At 41.8% G+C, this 25421-nt stretch overlaps 1 protein-coding gene and 1 long non-coding RNA gene across 3 annotated transcripts in view; one reads left to right on the plus strand and one right to left on the minus strand.

Moving 5' to 3' along the window:
- Positions 1-7002: 7002 nt before the first annotated feature.
- Positions 7003-12717, minus strand: LOC136167013 (uncharacterized). Of its 2 annotated transcripts, none has more exons than XR_010663040.1 (3): positions 12633-12717; positions 9984-10307; positions 7003-7341 (listed from the first exon to the last, which is right to left on the minus strand). It is a non-coding gene; the product is annotated as an uncharacterized lncRNA (long non-coding RNA). The 2 variants fall into 2 exon arrangements; XR_010663041.1 differs by lacking the exon at positions 7003-7341 and adding an exon at positions 8742-8880.
- A 270-nt stretch (positions 12718-12987) lies between these two features.
- The window catches only part of NAV3 (neuron navigator 3), an 888057-nt gene continuing 875623 nt past the window's right edge, over positions 12988-25421 (plus strand). Inside the window, exon 1 of the mRNA XM_065934132.1 lies at positions 12988-13231. The gene's annotated coding sequence lies outside the window, so the exon portion shown is untranslated. The remainder of the gene's footprint in view (positions 13232-25421) is intronic.

Genomic DNA, 25421 nt, shown 5'->3' on the forward strand with positions numbered 1-25421 from the left:
GATCAACAGGTATCTAGGTCACCAACAAGAATCTACTTAACCAACAAGCTTCCTTGTAAGGACCAGAAGGCTGCCTCACCCGCCCATTTTTACGAAAAACAGAGGAGGACAGGTTTCCAGATTCATTGCCATTCCCTACCTTCCCAATCCTCCTGTGGGTGTGGTATGCAAACTCTGCTCCGGTGTGTTTATTCCACAAGAACAAGAAGTGCAAGATAGTTCTCTAGTGAAGGGGCAGCAAGGCCAATTCATGCTTTTTTAAATTATTTGGCTTCATGGAGTCTTTGTTGCAGCATGCAGGCTTCTCGCGGCATCATGAGGGACCTTCCCTGGGGTGCCCAGACCCTCCGGTTGTTGTGGCTCGGAGGCTCAGTAGTTGTGGTGGGTGAGCTTGCCCTGTGACATGTGGGATGTGGGGTCTTAGTCCCCCAACCAGGAATCAAACCTGCATTGCAAGGCAGATTACTGACTACTGGACCACCACAAAAGTCCCCCAGTTCATGCTTTCAAGGAACAGAATTTAGGGCCACTAGCAAGACACAGCTTGATGAATCACAGGCTCTAACCAGTAGGATCCACTTCTCTCTCCTTTGGCTGCAAGTACAAATGTTCCCTTTAGCTCTTTTTCCTTATGGAAGAAAAGAACTTGCATAGACAATTGCCAGAATACATGGTATGTCTTCTGCAGGGTATGTTTTCCTAATTGATGTCGTGGTTCTCCATATGTGCATGCGTGCTAAGTCATTTCAGTCGTGTCCTACTCTGTGATCCTATGGACTATAGGCCCCCAGGCTCCTCTGTCCATGGGATTCTCCAGACAAGAATACTGGAGTGGGTTGCCATGCCCTCTTCCAGGGGATCTTCCTGATCCAGGAATCGAACCCATATCTCTTTCATCTCCTGCCTTGACATGTGAATTCTTTACCGCTAGAACTACCTGGGAAGCCTGGTTCTCCCTATGGCTGTTTTCTAATACTTTCTATACTTGATCACTGCATACAGAAAAATGAATCAAGGTGAACTTTTGGGGCCCTACACTGTCTGATTCTGCTTATGACTATCATCTTAGCTATTTTGTTCAAGGACACATCTGTCCATAAAAGTCTCAAATTTAAAGGGCATATGGTTGATTTTGAAAAGGAATGGAATGAAAATGAATATTCTGATGACTAGATCTGAGTTGAGGGCTGAGATTCTGTATCTGTAACCACCTTCCAGTGATGCATTTATCACTGGTCCTTTGGATCACATATTAAGTATTTAAGGCTCTGTAAGGCCTTGTTAAAAGTCACTCGCTCAGTTTAACCCCATTTCTTCAGACATGCAAATTAAAAAGGGCTGGAAAATTATCATTGTTCTTAATGACAAATCACTCATTTGAAATGTATATTCTCATATTACTGTTTAAATGCTTCCTTCTCATAAGCGGTATTCCCAGGAGTACAGGAATGACTCCTTACAACTTTTGTATAATCTCTTACAGTGAGGTTACTCTGTCCTATATAGGGCCACACTAAATTTGCTGATTAATCATTATTAAGGGATTGCTACTTACCATTTTATCATGTGAGAACTCATGAGGTATATTTAAATTTACGATTTGGCAACAAACAAACGTTTTAGGCAAAATTTTAAAATACACTGAAGGGAGGAAATCTGAGCATTCTGAATAAAATGCTATATTTGAATTATTAAATTACAGTGCTAAAGTAGGAAGTAAAGGTCTTTCCTATTTTGAAAGTAATATAGATCTGAATGAGACTTTGTAAACCAGGTTAGGGAAAATATTATTGTTTTATTGCTTTGATTACAATACATACGTTCTGGAAAACTCACAGTCACAAAATAACAGGTTATAATCCTGACAATTACTTCCAAACTTAATTTTTAATTGATTTGTTGGATACAGATATTATCAATTTGTATGGGTAGAGTAATCCTTGCAGAGAGTTCCTATTGGAAGGATTTGAAGGATTTAAAATTTAGGCAATCTATAGAAATAACATGCTCTAAATTCTCTTCTTTTGAGAACTTTGAAACAGAGTTGGAAACCTCCCCCAGACAGCAGGATATAACAGTCTGTAGAAATGATGGTGAAAATTTGGGGAAAAAGTAATAACATGGTCATAAATCCTGAGTCAGATTTTGGATCTCCACTTTCAAATGATTATATTGATTGAGTCATCTCTTAAAACTCCCAAAGGAAGTCAGATGCTCCTGAATAAATTTTATGGATATGTGTGTTTCAAAATACAAGCTCTGCTATGGTTTGCACTTGCCTTCAATGGAACAAATCTGTGTCTTCAATCACTCTAACACTTCCTCATGAAAAATCTCATCATTTCTTAGAGATCTCAGAGTTCAGGAAACAAATTGGAAGGACCAGATACGTTCTCATCATCTGTGCATGATTCTCTATGAGCTTTTTGTTCAGTTTTGCTTCACTGTTTAAATTAATGAGATAATCTTTGGGCATGTGTTCTTATGACTAGCATTCAGATGATCCTTCTCCACTCACACCCTATTTGGCAGTATCAGCAAGAAAGAAATGGTTCTTATCTGGGTGTTTTTAAAGATATTAGTGCAATTTTTATGTAAAGGAAATTATCATTTATCTTCACCAGTCCCAGCATCTGTCACTCTAACTGGATACTGTGTATAAAGCGAAGGGTGGGAGACATAAATAAATTTTGATTCTCAGGTGGATTAATGATAACTGGTATTATTACAGAACAAACACAGTTGTTGACAGAAGTAGTAAGTGTTGCCCTTTTAGGTAAGATTCCTGATTAAGCTGGAAATAAAAAAGGCTTCGTAACACTCATGACTTCAACAAGTTTATAAATTACCAGGAAAATCTCACTAGTCTGCAAAACATCAAGGAGACAGACATTAGCATTTCATATCTGCTCTCCTATGACAGTTATTACAGGACGTGAGATACGCCTCCACATTCCGTATCATTTGACTCAGGTCCTATCCATCCTTTCAGCTTCTCAAATTGCAGACTGTGACTAGAATCAAGTGTTTACACAGAAGAGTTATACAGTGAATAAAATGTGGTTTCAAAATGAAGTATCTTGGTTTGTCATAAACAGGGTTGGGGTTCTTGTTAAGCTAAATAAGATATTCCTTTTAAGAAATAGGAAAGGTTTGAGAATTTTGCTTAAGAATTTTTTGAGAGTAGGAAATCAAAGCCCATGCTTTTGATACTATTTAGGTGCCAATAAGCAAAGGTCTGTCTAGTCAAGACTATGGTTTTTCCAGTGGTCATGTATGAATGTGAGAGTTGGACTGTGTAGAAAGCTGAGCCCCGAAGAATTGATGCTTTTGAACTGTGGTGTTGGAGAAGACTCTTGAGCGTCCCTTGGACTGCAAGGAGATCCAACTAGTCCATCCTAAAGGACATCAGTCCTGGGCGTTCATTGGAAGGACTGAGGTTGAAGCTGAAACTCCAATACTTTGGCCACCTGATGCGAAGAGCTGGCTTATTTGTAAAGACCAGATGCTGGAAAAGATTGAGGGCAGACAGGGAAGGGGATGACAGAGGATGAGATGGTTGGATGGCATCACCGACTCCATGGATATGAGTTTGGGTAAACTCCAGGAGTTGGTGATGGACAGGGAGGCCTAGCGTGCTGCAGTCCATGGGGTTGCAAAGAGTTGGACATGACTGAGTGACTTAACTGGACTGAAGGAAGCATTTAAATAGTAGATATTAATGAAACATAAATTGGAAATATGCTAGCTCATTTTCATCAAACATGTAGACTGAACCCTTACATGTAATGTATTAGGAACTCTGAGTTTTAAAAGTTTTCCATGCAGTAAATCACATTTACAGTGTAGGTTCAAATACATTTCTATCTATTTATTATGTATATATTTGTATATATGACATAAGTGTAATATGTAGCTTGAGTATTTGGGGATTGCATGAAGTGAGAAGTAGCTTTGGACTGCATGAAGTTATGGGGAAAAAAGCTGTCTTCAAGCAATTTTTAAATAGTTATTTTGCCCGAGGGTTATATCTGCTATTCATCCATTATCCACATTTTTGTAACTAGTTAACTTTTCTATATGTGAATTCCCAACAGCTATGGTTAGGTGGGCATTCTGTGAATGGAATAAGCAAATCAATAAAGTGGTCTATACTGGTGTTTTAGCCTCTAAAGGCAGCTTGCTGAAAACATTAGAAGAAACCAATAATCCATTAATGAAAATTAATGAAATTCCTCCCCAACTGGCCCTTGTCAATCCCTTGGTAGGAGAAAATGATACACTCTTAGCACTGCGCTTGATGGAATATAAATGAGTAAACTTCTCCTAATACCTACCCACCTCCACTTACTGCAAGCGTTCAGGACTGCACTCTTGCTCTCCTGTTCCATATCACTTCCAGTTAGGACTTGGAACTTTGAATGCATAGAAAACACAGGATTCCCCTTAGGAGAACCAAATTTTACCAAGATCTATTGCTTTGAGGAACAAAACTCTCTCCTATACATCTGAACTTTTCACATATTCAGTGTAGACTCTCTACAGGGCTGAATAACTAAGAGGTGATCCTAGCTTTCTATTTATGACTTATTTTAACTTTATTGAGTGTTCTGTAGAAGTGTGGTTTTGTATTTACTGATGAGGACAATTGAATGTTTAATTCTTCTCCCGATATATTGAGCTACTCAGATAGAAATTTCCTTACCTGATTCTTTATTTCTGAAAGGAAAGAATAACACCCTCCTTGTGTTCTCCTAGCAAACACATCTTGAGTTTTTATATGTGTTGTCAGTGTGTGGCCAGAAGTGATTAAGTTTTCCTAACTTTATCTTTTCTTTATATCCTCTGGCATGTAGGAAAAAATCACTCTCTGTTCCATTTTATTTTCACACTAGCTAGTTTTCCATTTTTGCTTGTTTGCCCCCTAAAATTAAGGAATCTATGCAAGTCATGGTGGACCAAATATTGGAAATTAAAATCTTTCCCTCTCCTCATTACTTAGAAAATTAGGATTGTTCTAACAGAAACAGGGCAGGTGCTTTGAAGAAACTGAATATGCCTGGCTTATTTTGATCCCATTTTAGTTGGTTATTTGTAGGAATATGTGTCTTCTGGGGAATTCTAAGTCATAAAACTTAAGATAGGTGCTGACTTCTTATTTAATGATCCGGGTGTGATTCAGGGTTTGGGATTACTTTTTTGTAAGAATTTTTAAGGAAACCTTAGCATGGGTTACTGGGGTGAGCATCCATGAAGATTTAGCATATGGAAGGACATTTTTATGGGTTAAAAGTTCGTGAAAACAACAGGTAAAGATGATTTAATGACAGGAAAATATATGAATAATCTGGACATATCATGGTTTCAAGGGTGATGCTCACTTTACATTGTCGGCTAAGTTGCTTCAGTTGTGTCCAACTCTTTGAGACCCTATGGACTATGACCCACCAGGCTCCTTTGTCCATGGGATTTTCCAGGCAAGAAAACTGGAGTGGGTTGCCTTTTCCTTCTCCAGAAGATCTTCCTGACCCAGGGATCAAACCCAGGTCTCTTATATCTCCTGCATTGGCAGGCAGGTTCTTTACCACTAGCGCCACGTGGGAAGCAAGGTTTAGAATTCTACTCTTAGTTTGGAATACAGAAAAGTATAAATTTACTGGTCCTGGCGTTGTAGTGGGTACCTCTGAGGGGCTCACTCAACTGCTTGTAGCTCTTAAATCTGACCATACAGAAGGTTCTCGGGGCTGCGGCTCTCCTGACCAACCATAAGGGTTGTCATGAGGCCTCTGGGAGAGAGAGAAATGTGATTGAGTGCTGATGAGCAGGGAAATGCAGGCCTCACAGCTGGCCAGTCTTGCTCATTGTCTTCTAGGTAACCAAGGCTATAAACAAGAGGGAACAGGAATGGCTTAGAAATCAATTTGCAGAATATTCAAAGGTCACCATGGTGCAGACTAGTGTTCTGATTACTTGCAAGATATGATGTGCTAAAATGTGTTTGCCTCATCTCTAATGACAATAATAGTCCTACAAGAGGGAAACACATTGCCGATCTCTTGTTAATAGTGTTTAGAAGAGACTAAGAATCTATTTTCAGCATCCTCATTTTAAACTCTTTTTGTATTGTTCCTCTGAGTCACTTTGCAGAAATTTTATTAATCTCTTCTTTTTTAATTACACTTTTTGTTTTGAAAAAGTTGCAAATCTGTAGAGAAATTACACGTCTATTACAAATTACTTAGATTCACCTATATACATCTTTCATTAATGTTCATCACATTTGTATTCTTTCTCTGTATATAAAACATAAGTCTTAAAAATTTTTTTAAGTTGAAGTATTATTGTAGTTGATTTAAAATATTGTGCTAATTTCAGATGTATGGCATGGTGACTCAGATATATGTGTATATATATATTACTTTTCAGACTCTTCCCTTGTAGGGTATTATAAAATATTGAGTATAATTCCCTGGGCTATACTGTAGGTCCTTGCTGATTATCTATTTTATATATAGTAGTATGTATATATTAATCCCATCCTCCTAAATGATCATATTCTTATTCTTATATAAAGATAAGAAAGACATTCATATTCTTATATCAGAATAGGAACATTTTTATTCTTATATAAGCCCTTATTATTATTATTTTTACAGCTGTTTCAGTGTCACTTCAACTGAAATCTCCTAGAACAGGGATATTCTCTTATGTAACCTCATAGCTACTTTCAAATTCAGGTAGTAATCTATTTTTAATAGTCCTCTGATTTGAAAATTTAGTTTTTTATTATTTTTCCCAAAGAGATCTACTCCCTAATGAAACGCCCCAGCTGTTTCTCTGAAACTGACACTCTCCCAATGAAGGCTGTCTTGCCATTCACAGCAAGTCCCTTCCCAACTATTCTTACATGCCCTTTCTTTTCATCATCTTTATCTACTTTTTGTTCCCTTACATTTCCCTCCCTCCCAAATGATATTTCTAAAGGCCACTTCCTGCTGTTCATCTAAGCAACTTAGTTACATTTCTCAGAGCTGCGTTGCTTATTTAAGTATATATGCCTTAAAAAAAAAGAAATCTAGGTGACATTTTGCTGTGTGGTGGAGACTATTATTTCCTCCAGCCTTGATAGGAGGAGACTTCATTCAAACTTTAAGACCTTTGGAGAGTAAGCGGTTCAGTGGCAGATGCAGTAATTAACAATGTGGCTATTTGAAAGTGCACAGGCAAACACAGGCTGGTGGCTCACTCTTAGAAAGGCTTTTCTCTTGTCAGCAATTCAGCACCGGAGGTTTCGGCAGGCATCTTGGAGCTCTCTTAGGATCTTCTCCCTGGAGCTCTCATCTGTTAAAGCAGAGAAATGCCATTGATCCTAAAGTAGTCTCAGAAAGAAAATGCAGTTTAGCAGTCTATTTTGGAAATTTTCAAAAGCAATTGCCAAGTAGAAGCAGGGTCTCATACTATTAAAAAAATTAAGAAAATAAAAAGCTTATCCCCAAAAGATCCTCCCTGAAGGATCCAGGTTAGTAGCTTGAAATCAATTCAAGCAGCTAAAAGGATGAAAAGAGATTTCATGGTCCGGGGTGTCTTCTTTTGAGTGCTCTGGTTGGGGGTTTTCTCTGGCTGCCTGACCAGAGGCAAAGATTAGTGACACAGTCTTTGCTTTCAGTGACTGCACTTCTATGCTTTTCCCTGGAAAGCAGCCCAGGCTGTGGGAATGGGGGTTCTTTTATCGTCTGTGGCTCAGGATGGACCAAGTTTATACAGTTACATTTACACCAAGGCACTAAGAAGTGGGTTTTTTTTTTTGCTTTTAGAGAATGAACAGGTTTTTCTTTCTTCTTTAAGCAATTGCACAAAGAAGAGTAGCCTCTTTGGGAAGGCAAATCAGCTCATATGTGTAGCCAGAGGGCAAAATTTTCACCAGGAGTTTTCTTATGCCCTGGACCTGGTGCTTTGGTTTGAGGAGAGAGGGACTGTCTTTTCTTTCTTTCCTTTTTTTTCCCCTGGAGTTTTCCTGCAATCCAATATAGGAACTTTTTCCAATCACATTCATTACCATGGTGCCCACAGCTTTTAATGCTGAATACCAATGTTTTTTCTGCCCTGGTAATTCAACGTAGGTTAAAAAGTATGCATTAGCATGATCTTCCTTCCTTTTTAAAATTGATTCTCAGGGAATAAGGTACAAGAATACTCATAATAAGCTTGATGGAGTCAAACACATTGGTTTTATTTTGGGACAGATTCCTTTTGAAAACAAATCTCAGGATTATTAATGCTTAGTTACGGGGCTGGTGACATAGTAGGACAGTGGTTCGCAAACTGTGATCCCTGATCCTGCAACATCAGTATGACCTGGAAACTTGTTAGAACCACCACGGTAAGGATTCAATAGATGCTTACTGAAGGAAACACCAAATTCTTAATTCCAAAGAAGAGTGATGCCATTTAATACCATGTTGTAAGGCCTATTGGTACATGCATGCGTGCTCAACTGTCTTTCAACTCTTTGTGACCCCTATGGACTGTAGCATGTCAGGCTCCACTATCTCTGGAATTCTCCAGGCAAGAATACTGGAGTGGGTTGCTATTTTCTTCTCCAGGCGATCTTCCCAACTCAGGGATCGAACCCACATCTCCTGCATTGGCAGGTGGGTTCTTTACCCCTGAGCCAGCTGGGAAGCCCAAGTTGTAAGGCAGTGGTTCCCACACTTTGGTGCACATCAGAGTAACCAGGAGGACTTGTGGAAAGACCACGTTCTAGATCCCACCAGGAGCATTTCCGACTTGACAGATCTGGGATGGGAGTGAGAGTCTGCACGTCTGGCAGGTTCCCAGGTGATGCCTCTGGTGCTGTTCTGAGGACTCTTGTCTTGAGAGCTGTTGGTATAAGACCATAATCCTCAAACAGAGTACAACATTAGAATCCCCTGGGGTTGCTTTTAGCTGCAGGAAGGACTGGGCCCCAGCTAAACCAAATCAGAATCTCTACAGGTGGGTCTGGGCCTGGTGGCCTTTAACACTTCCCAGGTGATTCTAAGGGGTGGCCACGACCAGAGTCTGCTGCAGATCATCTCAGACGCGGTCCTCAATCCTGCTTGTCCATTAGAATCACCTGGTGGGCTTTAGCGTCATTAATGCCTGGATACCAGTCCTGGAGGTTCTGATACAACTGCTTCAGGTGCAGGATGGGCCCTGAGCTATTTGAATGTTCCACAAGTGACTCTACTATGCAGCTAACCTGTGAACTACCGCCCTAAAGATACCTTCTAGCTGTAAGAATGTCATGATTTTAGCACAATCCTACATAAAGGACACAACATTCATGGCAAATGAACATTCCTAAAGAGAGGTACTAATTTATTCTGTCATCGTACGGTTCCCCATTTTACACTCATTTTATGAGCTCTGAGAGTTGGTTTATTTATAACACATTAGCTGAACTTTTCATTGAAGCCTTACTGCAAATGTCTATGAAATCTACTTTTTAAAAAAACTCACTTCTGTTAAATATAAAAAAGGGAGCACAAATAATTTTATCTACCTTACTTTTAATATTCACATATTTTCTTGCTAGTTAATGTTGACCTCCATTATAGTATTATAAGATGTAGTTAATGTTGACCTCCATTATAGTATTATAAGATGTAGTACAGTGGAAAGAACGACAAGTAAAGAACTCTGGCCCTGACACCATAATGGACGTTTACCTGTCTGGTTTGGTTGGTTGGTTACAACTTTATATAACATGAAGGACACCACACACAGGTTGAGTACCGCCTCACAGAAATGACATCCAGCAGTCACAGAAGCCTTGAGTCACAGAAGGATCAGTGAAGCCTTTGAGGCCTCAGCCCTTGAGGCAGAGTCCCTTCTGACAGGAAGGGGAGTGAGAGATCAAGGGGCACTCAAAGTAACAAAAACTCACGACTATTTAGATATTTAGATATAGACATTTAGATATAAACTTAGCGCATGCATACCTGTGGTAAGCGGTCTCTGTGGTGCAGGCAGTGAAGGAGGAGCTCCCTCCCCTCGCTCCACAAGAGCCACCAAACAAGCGACTTCACTCTTCCTCGCCTGAGCCTTCAGGTAATGTTTGTCTTGCAGGGGTGCTTTGAGGAATAGGAGAGGTAAGAGTGTCTGGCTGCTCTAACGAGAATATCCGAGACTAGGTTGCTTGAATGACAAATGTTCATGTCTCACAGTTTTGGAGGCTGGTGAGTCCATGATCAAGAAGCCAGATTTGGTGTTGGATGCGGACAAGCTTCCTAGCTCACAGATGACCATCTTCTCACTGTGTCCTCCTGTGGAGAAAGAGGTGAGGGAACCCTCCGGAATCTCACACAGACATAAATTCCACTTCTGAGACACTATCCTCATGGCCTAACGCCCTCCCCAAAGTCCCCACCTTCAGATACCATCACATTGGAGATTAGGTTTCAACATATGAATTTTGGGGAGATACAAACATTGTTTATGATAGCAAACATGCAAAGCATTTAACCCAGCATCTCATACATGCTAGAAGTTCAGAAATATTCTCCACCCCCTCCCCGGCCCTTTCTAATATTATTGTGTGCATTAGTCACTCAGTTTTGTCCGACTCTTGAGACCACATGGACAGTAGGTCACAGGCTCCTCTGTCCACGGAATTCTCCAGGAAGGAATACTGGAGTGGGTTGCCATTCCCTTCTCCAGGGGATCTTCCTGACCCAGGGATCAAACCCAGGTCTCTGCATTGCAGGCAGGTTCCTTACCAACTGAGCCACCAGGGAATTACTGCTTCTATTATGTCACTCGATCCTTTGTCTTTACCATCATCACAATGAAAAACGGTGTCCATCTTCCTCTCCTTCTCTCTCCTCACCCGCCTCCACATTTATTGAGCTGCAATATCTTGGCCAATGCGCTAAGTACTTGGGGATGTGGGAATAAGTAAGCTATAGTCTCTGCCCTTAGCACAGCCAGTCTAGTGAGGAAGCAGACAAACATGCAGTTGTTATACCTAAGGTGTGAAAAGCGGGCACAGTGGCAGCACAAGGAGTGGTGTAAACTCAGGTGTGGGACCCACGAGTGTTCAGGGAGGCATCCTGAACGACTTGAGTTTTCTGGTTGAGCAAGTTATCAGATGCGGTGATGGGGGATGTGGGGAAAGTGGGGGAAGAATTCCTGGCAGAAACCAGCAGATGTTTGAGAAAGCATGGCATCAGTGAGTTTGACTGGCTTAGCAAATGCAGGGTAGGTGTAAAGGATGAAGCAGCAGGAGTAGGCAGGCGCTACATCATAAAAGATGGTTTTAAAAGGATGGGTCCCAGATCCACAGCATCAGCTGGGATCTTGTCAGGACTACAAATTCTTCTGCCCCACCCTTGACCCATTAAAGAGGAAAAGCTGAACAGGAATACGGGGCCTAGAAGTCTTTGTTTAATTTTGGTTATCTGGTTATCATTTTGATGCATGATAAAGTTTGAGAAACCCTATACTATGCCACAGTAAAAAATTTGATTATTTCCCTGAAGGAAATGGGGAACTATGGGAGGATTTAGATAAGACTATTGTTTATTGCAGGCTCACTCTGGAAGCCGAGTAAAAGAGAGCATGAAGGATGCATGGAACAGGTGTCAGTACTGGAGGTAAGTCTATAGGGAGAGACAGGGAAGAAATTTAAGACTCTTGAGTTAGAATGTAGCATCCTTTCTCAGTGCTGGGCTCCTGAGAATGTGTAAGGTCTAAGAGAAGTATCCATGTCTCCTGCCCACAAGGTGTTGATAATCTAGACTGACTAGATTCATTCCTTCGGACAATACATTCTACCAACCCAATAGAATGCCCTCTCTGTTTATGGACTATCTGCTACCCTTTGCAAGAGTAACTCTGTGAAATCTGCTTGATTGATTTAGACAAGACCACAGGGAGGGTCTCCTTGTTTTTTATCCCCCATTGTGGAACTGTACCACAATGGCTGTTTACTATATACAAAGCAGTGAAAGGTAGTGGTTAGAATAGTAAAATAAATCGGATCATAATTTCTCTGGTACTCGTACATCCATGATGGCATTAAAGCATGTAATTTATAAACACATTTTGCCTGGTCTGTATGTTGGGAACAGCACAAATCTGAGCCTTATTTACAATAGCAGTGAGAGAACTGCCCATTGAAAACTGGTTTTCCGCTAGGCATTGAAGAGGGCCAGCCAGACTAGATGTTTCTTTCTGATAGACACATTCATCGCTGTAGAGAAAAGATGCCGGCAGGAATGTAATTTGTCGGATAATGCTGGACCAGAGGTTGGATTCTACCCTCATGCGTATTCTCCACGGCTGGGAGGGAAGGGAAAAGGAGATGTTCGCTAGCTGAGAGGAGGAGAAAAATAAAAATTATTTTCTTCAAGATATTTGACAGCTACATCGTCCCGCCACCACCTTCCTTCCAAACCCATGCGTGTCTGCTTAGGGTCTGACATAAAACGAGGAGTGACCCCTCCATTTGTCTCTCGGTGCTTTCATTGAAAAAAGTCGCTGCACAAGGACGGAAACGAGTGCGGCTGAAAATAGGTGCATGACTTGTTGAGCATACAAATCATTTCCCCGCTAGTCTCCCAGGGAGGGGGAAAAAAAATCCCTCTTACTCTGCTTGCAGCCTGTGTTGCGCATTCGGGAGAGGAGGCCGGGGCCGGTTCCAGGCGCTCCCCGCGTCGTCCCCGCAGAAAACTTTCCTCGCAGGGCTGGCTCGGGCCGCTGGGCGGGGGCGCAGGCGGCGGGCGCCCGGCGTGCCGCTCTCGCGGGCCGCGGCCCCGACCTCGCGCCGCGCCTGTCTCTTTAAATTCCAGCTGCGCGGCCGGGGGACAGCGCCGCCCGGCGCCCAGGCCGGCAGGCGGCGGCTCGCTCGCGCTCCCGCTCCCGCTCCCGGCTGCGCGCCGCGGAGGGCTCGCTCAGCCCGCGGGCTGCTCGGCGGCGGCGGCGGCGGCGGCGCGGGGCGGGGAGGCGCGGCCCGGCCGAGGAGCGAAGAAAGAGCGAGCCGGGCCGGCAGAGGCGCCGCGCCCGGTCCCGCTCCCGCGCCCGCGCTCGGCGGCCCCGGCGGCTCCCTTCGGGGGTGACGAGGATGTGCCTGGCTGCTGGCTTTCCCCTCCGCCCTCCTCCTTAAAACGATTTCCATAGTAACCTGATCAAGTGGCTCAGGATCGCAAACCTGAGGATCTCCGCGGCCCGCCGGCTTGACCTCAGTCAGGTAACGCTCGGATCTCGTCCTCTCCCCTGGCAGACGGCTGCGCTCCCGCTAAACTTCCTTTTGTGGACAATCGCCCAGCCCCACGCAGCCCGGGGTATTTGCAACAGCGTGCTCCTTCCCAGGTGCCTTCCACGGGTCTCCTCCCCTGCTGCTCCCCCAGGACCCACGAGCACGTTATTTAAATATATGTCATATACAATCGTATATATATGTGTCTAATTTTTTCTTGGTCGCCCTCTCCCCTCCTCTTTTTCCCCATCTCTGCGCTCTCGCAGGCTTTTTCCCCGAGACTAGTGATGGGGGGGGGGCGGGGGTGGGCGGCCAGCGCGGTCCAGGGAGTGGCGGGCTCGGGTAGCCTGGCTCCGGCGGGCTACTTTGGGCATTTGGGCGCTGGGTGCGCCGGGCAGGGGTCGCGGGGAGGGCTGTCAGCCCCAGGGCGGCGGTCCCGGGGAGCCCCGCGTCTCCAGACGGGCGAGCGAGGGACGCAGGCTTGGGGGGCGATGGAGCGCTCGGCTGGGTGGCTGGCGAGCGTCCATGCATCATATCTCTCCTTCTTACTCCCCCGCCCCTCTCCGGGTTTCTCTCTTTCTCTTCCCCCCTTGCCGTTTCTTTCTTCCTTTTCTCATCGCTGGCTCCATTATCTTCCCTTCCTTATCTCTTTTCCCCCCCTCCTCTCGTTTCCCCGTCTCCTTTCCCTCTTAAAAGAAAGGGGGATGGTTTGTAACATTTGGTTTTGCCCACATGGGAAGAGCGGTGAAACCTGCAGCGTGGCCACCTCAACCTGGTCGTTTTCCGACTCGTCTTCATCCATCAACATATTTGTTTCCTGAGTCTATTGATCTCCCTGGATTCTGCAGAAATGCGTTCTGAGCTGGGCGTCTTTATGTCAGAATCAGAGTTCTGCAGCTCGCTTCGGTGCTCGCAGGAGGACGTGTATTGTAAGGACTGCTTATGTTTTAAATCCACATAAGCCAAGGGTGTAAAGAAATCTATCTTAAAAAAAAAAACACCCTAGTTTTATTCTAGAGGAACTTCCCTCTTAGACTGAGACTCCCTTTCCCCTTTTTGATATTTAATTTTAGGAGAACCGAGAGACAGGTGTGTGTTGTTCTTCTCCCAGTTGATTAGGAACATGCAACTTCTATTACCTTAATTATCTCCTCTTTAAACCTCATTCGTTTTTGCGCTTCTTCGTCCCCACAATGAGTAGATAGAGCATAAACTAAGGTTCAGAGCCTTGCTTCCAAAACTCCAGGCTGGGTAAGAAAGTAGGGGGCCAGGACATTGAAACCTGCCAAAGAATAGAAAAGGCATAGCAACTCTAGTGTAAAATACGTAACTGGATTCAGACTTCAGTTCTGAAGACATGAAAATACAGTAAAATGAGACTTTTGCTTTTGGTTCTTAGCATGTGTATAACCATACTAGGTAGGTATAAGTTAAAACTTACTTGAAAACAGAGCCCCTATGTAGTATAGAACCCATTCAGCCTTGTTTATGTTGAAGTGATTTTCACCATGGTTTTATTTTTCTTTGAGACTTAAGATGTCTGTATCATGTGAAAACAAAGAGAGAAAAAGAGGATGACTTCAATTTTTACCAGAAATAGGATTTATATGGATTTCCTTTGTTTCTCAAAAAGATCTAGTTGTTATGCTCTCAAGTTTTCCTGAGGTCAAAATATTTCAGGGGTGAAAACAATGTTAAGCAATGATTTTCCTCCACTGTTTCAGTGGCGTTCATAGTTTATACTGAAAAAGGTCTGTTTTTAGAGAGCCCCCCTTGCCTCCTTTGCCTTTGTCTGCACACATGTTTTTAAATTCAACTTTTAATATAGAATAAAGGATCTTGGAGCAGAGAATGAATCAGGAAGAAGAGAAACTACTGGTACAATGCAAACTATACCGAAACCAAGCAAAGATAAATATTGCCATGCCACCTCACAGTGTCTTTGTTTTTAGCCAATTAAGAAGCTGCAGCTGTTTTAAATGGATTTTCCTCTGCTTAAATCTGTACCTAATACTTTTCGGACCTGGGGTCGTATTTATGCAGTTTAGATGAATATTTACAAAAGACTTAGATCTCCTTGCCAGTGATATCTGAAAAGCACGTTTTTTTCCCTACGACATTTTCTTCTTCTAGTGAATGCTGATAATAGTAATGGTCCTATGTGATTGTTTGCACCTGACTTCTGATTTTTGGCATCTTTGGGTTGGGTGGGTTGCTCCTGACACATTTTACAAGATTCTCCTAGCACGCTGCTTGAAACTTGAATGTGCAATTAATTGTACATACAATAAAATGTTCATTTTTTTTGTTGTTCTTAGTTTAAGAGATGGCATGTCCTCCTGGACATTGAATGTTTTGATGTGATTGTGTGTGTGTGTGTGTGTGTAACGGATTTACTATAAAGCCTGTTCTGACTAAGCCTGTGTGATTTGAGGTTAAAAGGTATGTTAGTGACAAGACATAAATTACTCTCTTATTTATAGTACATTGATCCTAAAACTGTTTTCTCCTCCTTGTGATTGCATGTTTATATGGATCACTTAATGAAAGGTTGGGGATCTTATCTGTTTTAAAATAGGAAAAATATCCCTCAAGTTTACTTATCTCAAGTACCCATCTTCATCTCAAGGGATTAATCGATATTTTTGATCTGATATTTTAGCAGACTGTATTGCTGAGCTCTACTAATTACCAGGAATATATTTAGTTAATTCTGACATTGGTATAAGACATCTCTCAAGTTGTCTGGAGGGCTGCAAGTGACTCATCCTTGTAACCCATGGCAACAGGAAATGGTTTTCCTGGGTGGAAGCCGAAGTGTGGACCCATATCCACACTTTGTCATCATTCAGGAACTTGATAGGAAGAGTGTGCTGCCTCCTTGGTTTGGACTGGCATTACGTTTTTGACTTTAGTCAGAATAATAGTTTCCCCCTTTGCAATTCCCCTTAGCTCCTCATTCACTTGAATGTTCTAAAATTCTCAGAAAACAAGTGAGTTATATTTTAAAATTTAAAAGTGTTTATAAAGAAGTGCATAGCTTTGTGCATAGCTAGGATAATTAGGGTGAGAATAGCACCCAATCAAACCTGAGAGACACTGTCAACTTTAAAATGTTGAGTCGGGGAGGTGTGTTTGTAAATAGGAGCCAAGAGGCCAAGGTTATATTCTCCCTTCTCACTGTATCACAGAGTGCTTCTTGGAGTGGCTTCCTTGTTCACAGATGTCACTTAGCTTTGTTTTTCTTCCAGAAGAAAAATGGGCGTAGTGATCTTTTTCCTGTTTTTTGAATTCTCAAATATATGTAAATATGACATAATCATATACATACAAGTGTACACGTGTAGAAGTGGTGGATGCTAAAATACACACGCACATGCTCAGAGGCAACAGATAAGACTTCTGTCTCAGGAAAGGAAGTATTTCCTTATACCATTGAGATATGTATAATGGTGCTGAATATTTTCTTCCATTCAGGAAAAGGCAAATACATCTCTGTTTTGTGGGTGTGGGTAGTCAGTGCCCAGTGAGTAATCATATAATTGAATATGCTGAATAATCCCAGCAGGTTTCACCCTTTTTAGTTATGTGAATGCAAGTGAGGGATAAATTTCTTCTTCTTTTTTTTAACCATTTAAGATCTCCTCTTTCCCTCCTCCATTTTGCAACAAAAAAGTAATTTTCTATTAGGTTGAGTGGACCTCAGGGTATGAAAAATCCCCTGAGCTTTCTGCAGAGACATTTTTTCCTACCAAGTCTGGCTGTCAACAGTAATATGCGATATGTGCCTCAGGTGGTGGAGTTTCCACGGGTCATCCTTCTCTGGCCCAGATGAAGTCTCAAGACAAGTACTGCAGTAACATAGATTCTGAATTCAGTGCATTGCTCAAGTTGGTTATGTAACTCAATGGTCTTTTTTTTTTCTTTTTAAGCTCCAGTTCTTTATAATTATATCTGTTTACTATTTTTCCAAATATTATAATTTTTAAAATTAGCTTGGTCCTTGTAAGAATTTAAAAGCTGCTTGTTCATTATACAGTGTTTGTACAGTGCTCCTCTTTTTGTTAATCTGTGCAACATTTTCATAGGAGCCGTGGCAGTTGGGACCACTGCTGGTTGTGCTTCTTTGGTTAACGGGGACCTGGAGATATCAAGGCCTGGAAACACTACCAGCAACAGAGGGCCAGAGTTTTCTAGAGAGAAGACTGGAAAGTCAGTGTTTTTGATAAGTGATAGAGAACAGTTCATATACAGTCAAGAAGATTTGAAAAAAAGTTTCTATATTTTAAAATCTTTCTTTGTAGATATCTATATGCAGAACTCATGTCCAGCTTTCATTTTTTTTCTACTGGGAAGCACCGTCGAAATCTCCAGTCTTACTTGGTGGCTTTTGGTAGGTTTGAAGGCATAGCGTTGAGGAAGAAATGGTTCCTTTTACGTGCTTGTGTTACCATTACAATCATGACCACAAAATCATACCATTAGTTTTTTTCCCCAATCAAAAGAAACATTTATGTTACTGACCTCCATCTTAGGCCACCTTATTAAGATAGAATCAGACACCATGGCTGCCTGATTATTTTGCTGCATTTTGAGGCAGTATTGCACAGCGCTTAGAGATGTAGCTTCTTGAGTAGACTGCATTGGGATTTGAATTCCAGCTCTGGCACTTACTATTAGGTTACTTTTGGTACTTTTCCTAATCTGAGTCTTAGTTTCCTCCTCTGTAAAACAATTGTTGAAGGGTTTTTGTAAAGACTAACTGGAAGAGGGTGTTGCTAATAATATTGAGGACGGCTTCTGGCATGTAGCACACATTCATTCATTATTATTGTTCCATTTTGACAACAGCAACATTATCAGAAGTCCAGTTCTTTTTCTGTTGAGATTTTCCCTTCTGAGTCTGAATGTGCTTTATAATATTTGTCCATAGAAGAGCTGTGCCCTTTTCTTGCTCCCCCCACCCCACCCCACCCCACCCTCCCAGCTTTTCCTGGCAATTTCAAGCTGAAAATAATGACCAGGTGCCTGGGTGATAAGAATACATTTATTTGGGAGGGTTTAATTCTCCTTATTTCCAGAAAAGCTTATTTTATACTCAGTATCAACATTATCCATGGGATTTTTAAAAAATTCACGAATTGAAACTCGCGATCAGGATTAGCTTCAGTAGTACTAAACTACATCAGCTTAGAAAGCTGACAGACATAAGACTTACGTTATGCTTCAGTTTACAATGCTGTTTACTCACAAGCCACACCTGCCTCTTATTACCCTAATGTAATCATAGAGCTCCAAACTTTTGCTAAAGAAGGTTGCTGAATAATTTTTTTGTATGAAGTCGCTTGAAGTCTCATTGATGAGAAAATGTTGTTTAAAGATTTGTTTCATCCTTCTTTTTTTCCTTTGTGAGCTCCAGTATAAAGAGCTGCATTGACTAGGTCAATTTCTTTACATATTAAGAGGTTGTTCTCATCTGCAAAGTGAATATATTGGGTTAGTATACCTCTTTTTTTTTCAAAACTTTCCATAATGAAAAAAAATTAAAAACCAAAGTAGAAAAGACAGTACAATGGGTTTCCAAGGACTCATTGTTCAATTGCAACAAATTAGGTAACAATCTCTTAAGATCCTTCCTAGTTCTGTGATTCTCAGACCATGGAAATTCTGATTCCCTCTGGTTTTGAGAATCCAGAATATCTGCTTTTAAATAATATTGACACTATTGTCAAGAATATTGATACTAAAGTGATGGGGTTATTATAACACTGAGAATTTAATGGCAGGTGAACAAAATGATACATGAGCAATGTGTTGGGATTAGTTTGGTTCAACAGACATTTATTAAATGTCTCCCTCAAAGAAGTTAGGGCTTCCCACATGGCATGGTGGTAAGAAATCCACCTGCCAATGCAGAAGATGCAGGAGTTGTGGTTCGATCCCTGGGTTGGGAAGATCCCCAGGAGGAGGAAATGGCAACCCACTCCAGTATTCTAGCCTGGAAAATTCCATGGACAGAGGAGTCTGGCGGGCTACAGTCCATGGAGTCACAAAGAGTCATACATTACTAAGCATGCACTCAAAAGATGTTATCCAGTAGGATTGATCCCATATTACCATGTTTAAGATGAAATTCTCTGGTGGTCCAGGGGGATAAGTGTCTGTGCTTTCACTGCCAAGGCCCCATGTTGAGTCTCCCTGGTCGGGGAACCTAAGATCTTACAAGCCATGCAGAGTGGCAAAGAAAAATTTTTTTAAAAGAAATTGAGCTGTAACAGACAGTTCTAAAACTGTACTGAGCATTCTTTCATTTGGAAGCTTATTTTAAGATAGTCAAAACCAGCTTCCAAGATGGTCCCCAGTGATTCTTGCCTTTTGCTATTCATTCTCTTGTTACTTCCCCACATGTACAGGGTGTTTCTCTGTGACCAGTGAAATATGGTGGATGTGATGGGTGTGGCTAAGTCGTAAAAGACATTGCCCCTTGTGCCTTACTGTCTGCGATGACTCGTTCTGGGAGCAGCTGGCTCCCAGAGGATGTTGTGAGGATGTTGTGAGGATGTTCAAGCCGGCCATAGAGATTCCTGTGGCAAGGCAGGGAGGCCTTCTGCTGCCAGCCAGCACTGCTTTACCAACCACATGGAGCATCATCAGCCTTGGAAGAGGGTGTTTAGCCTCGGTAAAAGTCTTCAGATGACTGCCGTCCTTGGTAACATACTGATTGTATCCTTTGAGAGGTCACAAACCAGAACCACCTAGCTAGGCTGCTTCTGCATTCGTAACCCATAGGAACTGCATGAGTTACTAAATGTTTGGAACGGCCAAGTTTTGGAGTAATTTGTTATGCAGCAACTCTATAAAAACCTTAAACTGCCTCAAGATTGTTAGTATATAAATAGTTCTGATTGTTCTATAGGTAGAAGCATCAGTTAGTAGAGTTCTAGCTGTGAGACTGCTGTTTAAATCTGCATTTAGCACAGTGCATTTCTGGCATCCTAGCTTCCTTTTAAACTTTTAACTCAGAATGAATCTTCTGTGGACATTATCCATAATTAAATGAGGGCAGAAGGCATGGTGTCTCTTCTTTCATTAATTGCTCACCTGGAACCTAATCTCAGCACTTCCATTTGGCAGTGTATCTGTTTAAGAGAGTGGGGCTGAGGTTGAGGACTGGGACGTGCTTTAGCTGATGCTCAGGTAAACTTTGAGCTAGTATTGTAGTTTACTTTCAGCGTGTGTGTGCTCAATTGTGTCTACTCTTTGTGACACCATGGAGTATGGCCTGCCAGGCTCCTCTGTCCATGAGATTTTCCTGGCAAGAATACTGGAGTGGGTTGCATTTCCTTCTCCACGGAATCTTTCCAACCTGGGGGATTGAACCCATGTTTCCTGCTTTGGCAGGCAGATTCGGTACCACTGAGCCACCTGAGATTCCCCAGTTTACCCCCAGAGAGAGGTCCCCTGACCCTCAGACACACAGAAAGACATTTAAAATTTTGGCTTTCATTGCCATAGAAGTTTTCTTTTGTTATCTTCTGAACTAGACAAGATTAAAGTGCCTCAAATAAAATATGCCCCAATGAGGCCCTGGTAATGTTCCCTAACGTAGCCATTCTTCATGAATTTGTCTGCACTTCTGGTCTTTTGTGAATATTGTTAGACTCAGATGGTAAAGCGTCTGTCTGCAATGCAGGATACCCAGGTTCGACCCCTGAGTCAGGAAGATCCCCTGGAGAAGGAAATGGCAACCCACTCCAGTATTCTTGCCTGGAAAATTCCATGGGTCGAGGAGCCTGGTGGGCTACAGTCCATGGGGTCACACAGAGTTGGATATGACTGAGCAACTTCACTTCACTTCACTTCCCTCCTTAAGCATGGTTCTGGGTTGTACATATCGAAATTTTTTCTCATAAATTTAAGGGAATCTAAAAATTGTATATTACTATAGGTATAAAAGATTCTATATATCTATGACATTTTGGTACATATAAAATGACATGATTTAGAAAACCAAAAAAAGACCATAACCTCACTTTTTACTTCATGGATCTGTTTAATGCTATCTACATAAATTATCATCCCATAAAAATTTAAAGGGTGACTGAATTGGAGACCTGGGTTCAATCCTTGGGTTGGGAAGATCCCCTGGAGAAGGAATGGCAACCCACTCCAGTATTCTCGCCTGGAGAATTCCATGGACAGAAGAGCCTGGCAGGCTACAGTCCGTGGGGTCACAGTTGGACATGACTGAGCGACTAACACATACTAGTAGATATTAGGCACTTGGAGAAAACTAAGAAGTAAGGTTTTCGAGCCTTTATATTGGCGTGAATATTATTTTCATAAATGAGCCATTAGTCTTATGCTTTGGAGCTTAAGGTTTTAGTACATTTGCTTTTTAATTTGTCAGGTAGGGTTACTAATAGGATTCTTTTGCCTCTGAGAATGTTTTCAGACCCAAGTTTATCTCAGTATAAAACAATGATGGTGTTCACTGACCTGTACCAATATCATGCTCTCTGGGAATTGAAATTGATTTTTTTTTTTTTTGGTCCTTGGTATGTGCATTTGCTATTTGAACAAGCGTCACCTGGGATGGCTTAGGAAAACCAGTAAGTAGATGTTCAGAAATTAGAATTAGTTTTCAAGACATCACAAATGAGTTGCATCACAAGCCTCAGGAGAAAAATAATGAAGTCACTAGCTCTTCTTGATATTTTTATGTTTGAGCACAGGGTGTGATAAGAACTACCTTTAGAACTGAGGATAAGCAACATGTCTGGTTTTTCTGTTCTTTTTGAAAATGTAGAAATTAAACTACTATTCATTGCCAGTGAAAAGGCTATATGGCAGATGTGTAGAGAGTCTGGGAGTGTTTTCATAAATGTCTTCTGCTAAGCAGGTTTTTGTTTTTGTTGGATAATGTGACTCATGTGCTTGTTTTATGTTCTTTGCACACTTGATGTGGCTTTAATTTACCCTATAAAGTAAGCTTGATTTATAAGAGAAAGCTTTAGGTATATATTAATTACTTTCTGTACTGTGATGAGGATAACAGGGGCACAGAAATGAATAAGACAAGGTCCTTGCCCTAGAGGAAGTTGGGATGTGCTTAATTAATTTAAAATTTTTTTCAGAGTATTTATTTGCTTATTTATGGTGAACTTTACAAGTTATGGTTAGGCTGCACTCAACACAAAATCCAGTTAAATTATGTTACCATAATTGAGAGTTATCCTGAGTTCTACACTGTTAATGAATGCTAATACTCTTTTGAAGGTCTCCTATGTATGGCCTCAATAACCACAAAGGCTTTTCTGCCTACAGCAGATAAACTCAATAATGTCACAGGAACTTGCATTAGAAATTCTGCCATTACCTATTTTTTAACTGAGTAGCTAGTCATGTCTGTTTAGTGTATTCCCTATAGGGCAAATGTCTGTATCATACTTGGGAAATATATATATATGTGTGTGTGTGTGTGTGTGTGTATGCCAGAATGGAAATGCCTCTTATGAATGTTTGAATAAATTTTCTGATATTTGTGCTTGCTAATTGCATGTTTTAAGAATTGAGGTGGGGATTAGATAGTATGTTAGAATCCCAGACATACCTGAATCTGTTCTGTCAATTACCTTTGTCCCTGTGCGGGGCCCCCAGGGAAGATAAATGCAGGCAATAGCAGCCAAATGGTAATCAGAATACCACTTTATTAATTGCTTGAGCTGGGGCCAATTACCCTTGATACAGGGCTCTTTGGAAAGAAGTGGTTTGGAGCACATACTCTGGCTTAAGTCCAAATATATATTTTTTTTATGTATTTAGTCTTGATATGCTCTGGTCTAGCCGCAGTTTGGGAAGGAAGTCAGGAAGAGAAAGAAATGATCATGTCCCAAGAGGGGTCCTAATTTCAACTTAAAAACCATATAAAACTAGGAAGGAGAAAGAGAGTGGGACTAGATCTTGGTTTTGTTGTCTTTAAAGCATGGTGACCCTGCTCACTCATAATTAAACTCCAGTCATTGTTTTTGTATCTGACCCACTAGAAGAGCAATTCCTTCTTTGAAAGGGGTGGACAGCGGAGTTCCTGATGAGGAGGGAGAGATCCAACTGGACAGATTCATCATAGTATGGGTCACAGTCACTTATCTGGAAGCCTAGGGACAAGAAACATTTCAGAATTTGCACTTTCTCATGTTTTAGAAAGACAGGAGTGTATGTGTGTGTGTATGTATATGTGTATATATCATGTAACAAACCCAGTGTGACCTGTGACAGCTTCTCTTGACGTAACATATGACTATTTCTGTAAGAAAATCCTTGATTATTCAGAATGAGTGAGAGTAGTGGACAGAATAATGCCCCCTTCCTAAAATATCCACATTCTAATCCCCAGAACCCGTGGATACCTCACCTTTCACGGCCAAGAGGACTTGAAATTTGTGATTAAGGTTTAAGGACTGTGAGATAAGGCCACGATGCTGGATGGTCTGTGTGGGCCCCGTGTAATCACAAGGGTCCTTGAAAGCAGGGGACCTTGCCCAGGTGGTGGGAGGAGGAGGTGCGGTGATGCAAACAGAAGATGCTACCTGACTGCCTTCGAAAATGGAGCAAGGGGCTGGGGCGAAGAAATGCAGGTGGTCTCTAGAAATCAGCAAACGCAAGGAAGCAGATTGTCACCTGGAGCCTCCAGACAGGAACGCCATCCCGCTGACACTCTGGTTTTGGCTCGGTGAGTCCACTGTCGCACCTTTGGACTCCAGAACTGTAAGACAATAAATTTTTTAAGCTACTACATTTGTGGTAACTTATTATAGCAGTGGTACAAAACTAATATGGGCTTCCCTGGTGCCCCAGATGGTAAAGAATCTGCCTGTAATGTAGGAGACCCAGGTTTGATCCCTGGGTTGGGGTCCCCTGGAGAAGGGTATGGCTACCTACTCCAATATTCTTGCCTGGAGAATTCCATGGATAGAGGAGCCTGGCGGGCTACAGTCCATGAGGTCGCAAAGAGTCGGACACAGCTGAGTGACTAACACTGACTAACTCTGATGCAGTGAGATAATGACTATAACCTTACTTTACTTCAGGTCTAGTTGTGAGAAACCTTTGGATTTGCAGAGCTTTTTAGATTATGAATTGCACTTAGGAATTGTGAGCCCGTAAAAGAAATTGAAAATCTTGATGTTTTAACTGGATGACCTTACGGTGTTTGAATTAATCATGGGATGAAGAATTCTTAGGAGGAAAGTCTTTTCGTTGTTCTCATCTGAATACTTGAGGCTCTGGTGATTTCTTTGTATGCATGTCCATTGCCTGTATGGACCTTACACTGGTTGATGATGGCTCTGATCAGCTGGCCCCCGTGGGCCTCAGTTCACCTTGATTTAGATTAAAGTAACACATATGGAGGGACTCAAACTCTGAAGTACCGTATAAATGTTCATGGTCCTTGATGACAGCTGCCTCCTGTCCCTCCTACCTGTATTGGGGTTGGAGGGGAAGAAATACCACAGGATGATTTTGTGAATGTGGAGTGGGGTTGCTTCTTCCTTCTGGCTCTGAGAAATCCTTCCCCTACATTACAAGTCTCTAGTGTTCGTGTGACTCCAAGGGAGGTGGCATCTGGGATGAATGTTTCAGCACAAAGGCTGCATACCTTGGGCTCGTCCACGGACCCCCATTCTCACCCATTTAATTACATTAAGTGAGGAAGAAATGTCCATCTTCTGCTCCTTCTCATAGCAGATTCCAGGGCAAAGTCTCTGTATTTTGAAATTTTCCCAGAAAATAACCTGCACAGTATAAAGCATACTTTAGAATACAAGGCACCAATTTGCGCTCAAGAGGCAGTATTTGTTTTATTTTGTTGTGAGGCGGTGTCCTTGTAGTACATGCCATGATTCTGGAATGACTGTAGTTGTCTGATACATGTTTGAAGGTTATACCTTCAGTGAAATGTTTCAGCATGATGATGCTAGCTCTGATTCAAATTAAAATGCTAGCATTTAGCATGCACCTTACACTGTCCTTGATCTGTAAGTGAAACTTCAGGAACATCCATTTCCCTGTTGCTTCCTTTGCTCGTATGTTGGGAGAGTGTGTTGCTTTGCCTGACCCCGGGTGGTATGGGTGTGTGGTTGTATTACTGTTTTTCTTTTTTCTTCTAGAAAAGTGGTAG

Source organism: Muntiacus reevesi, chromosome 4, assembly GCF_963930625.1.
Source record: "Muntiacus reevesi chromosome 4, mMunRee1.1, whole genome shotgun sequence".
NCBI classification, from domain to species: Eukaryota; Metazoa; Chordata; class Mammalia; order Artiodactyla; family Cervidae; genus Muntiacus; species Muntiacus reevesi.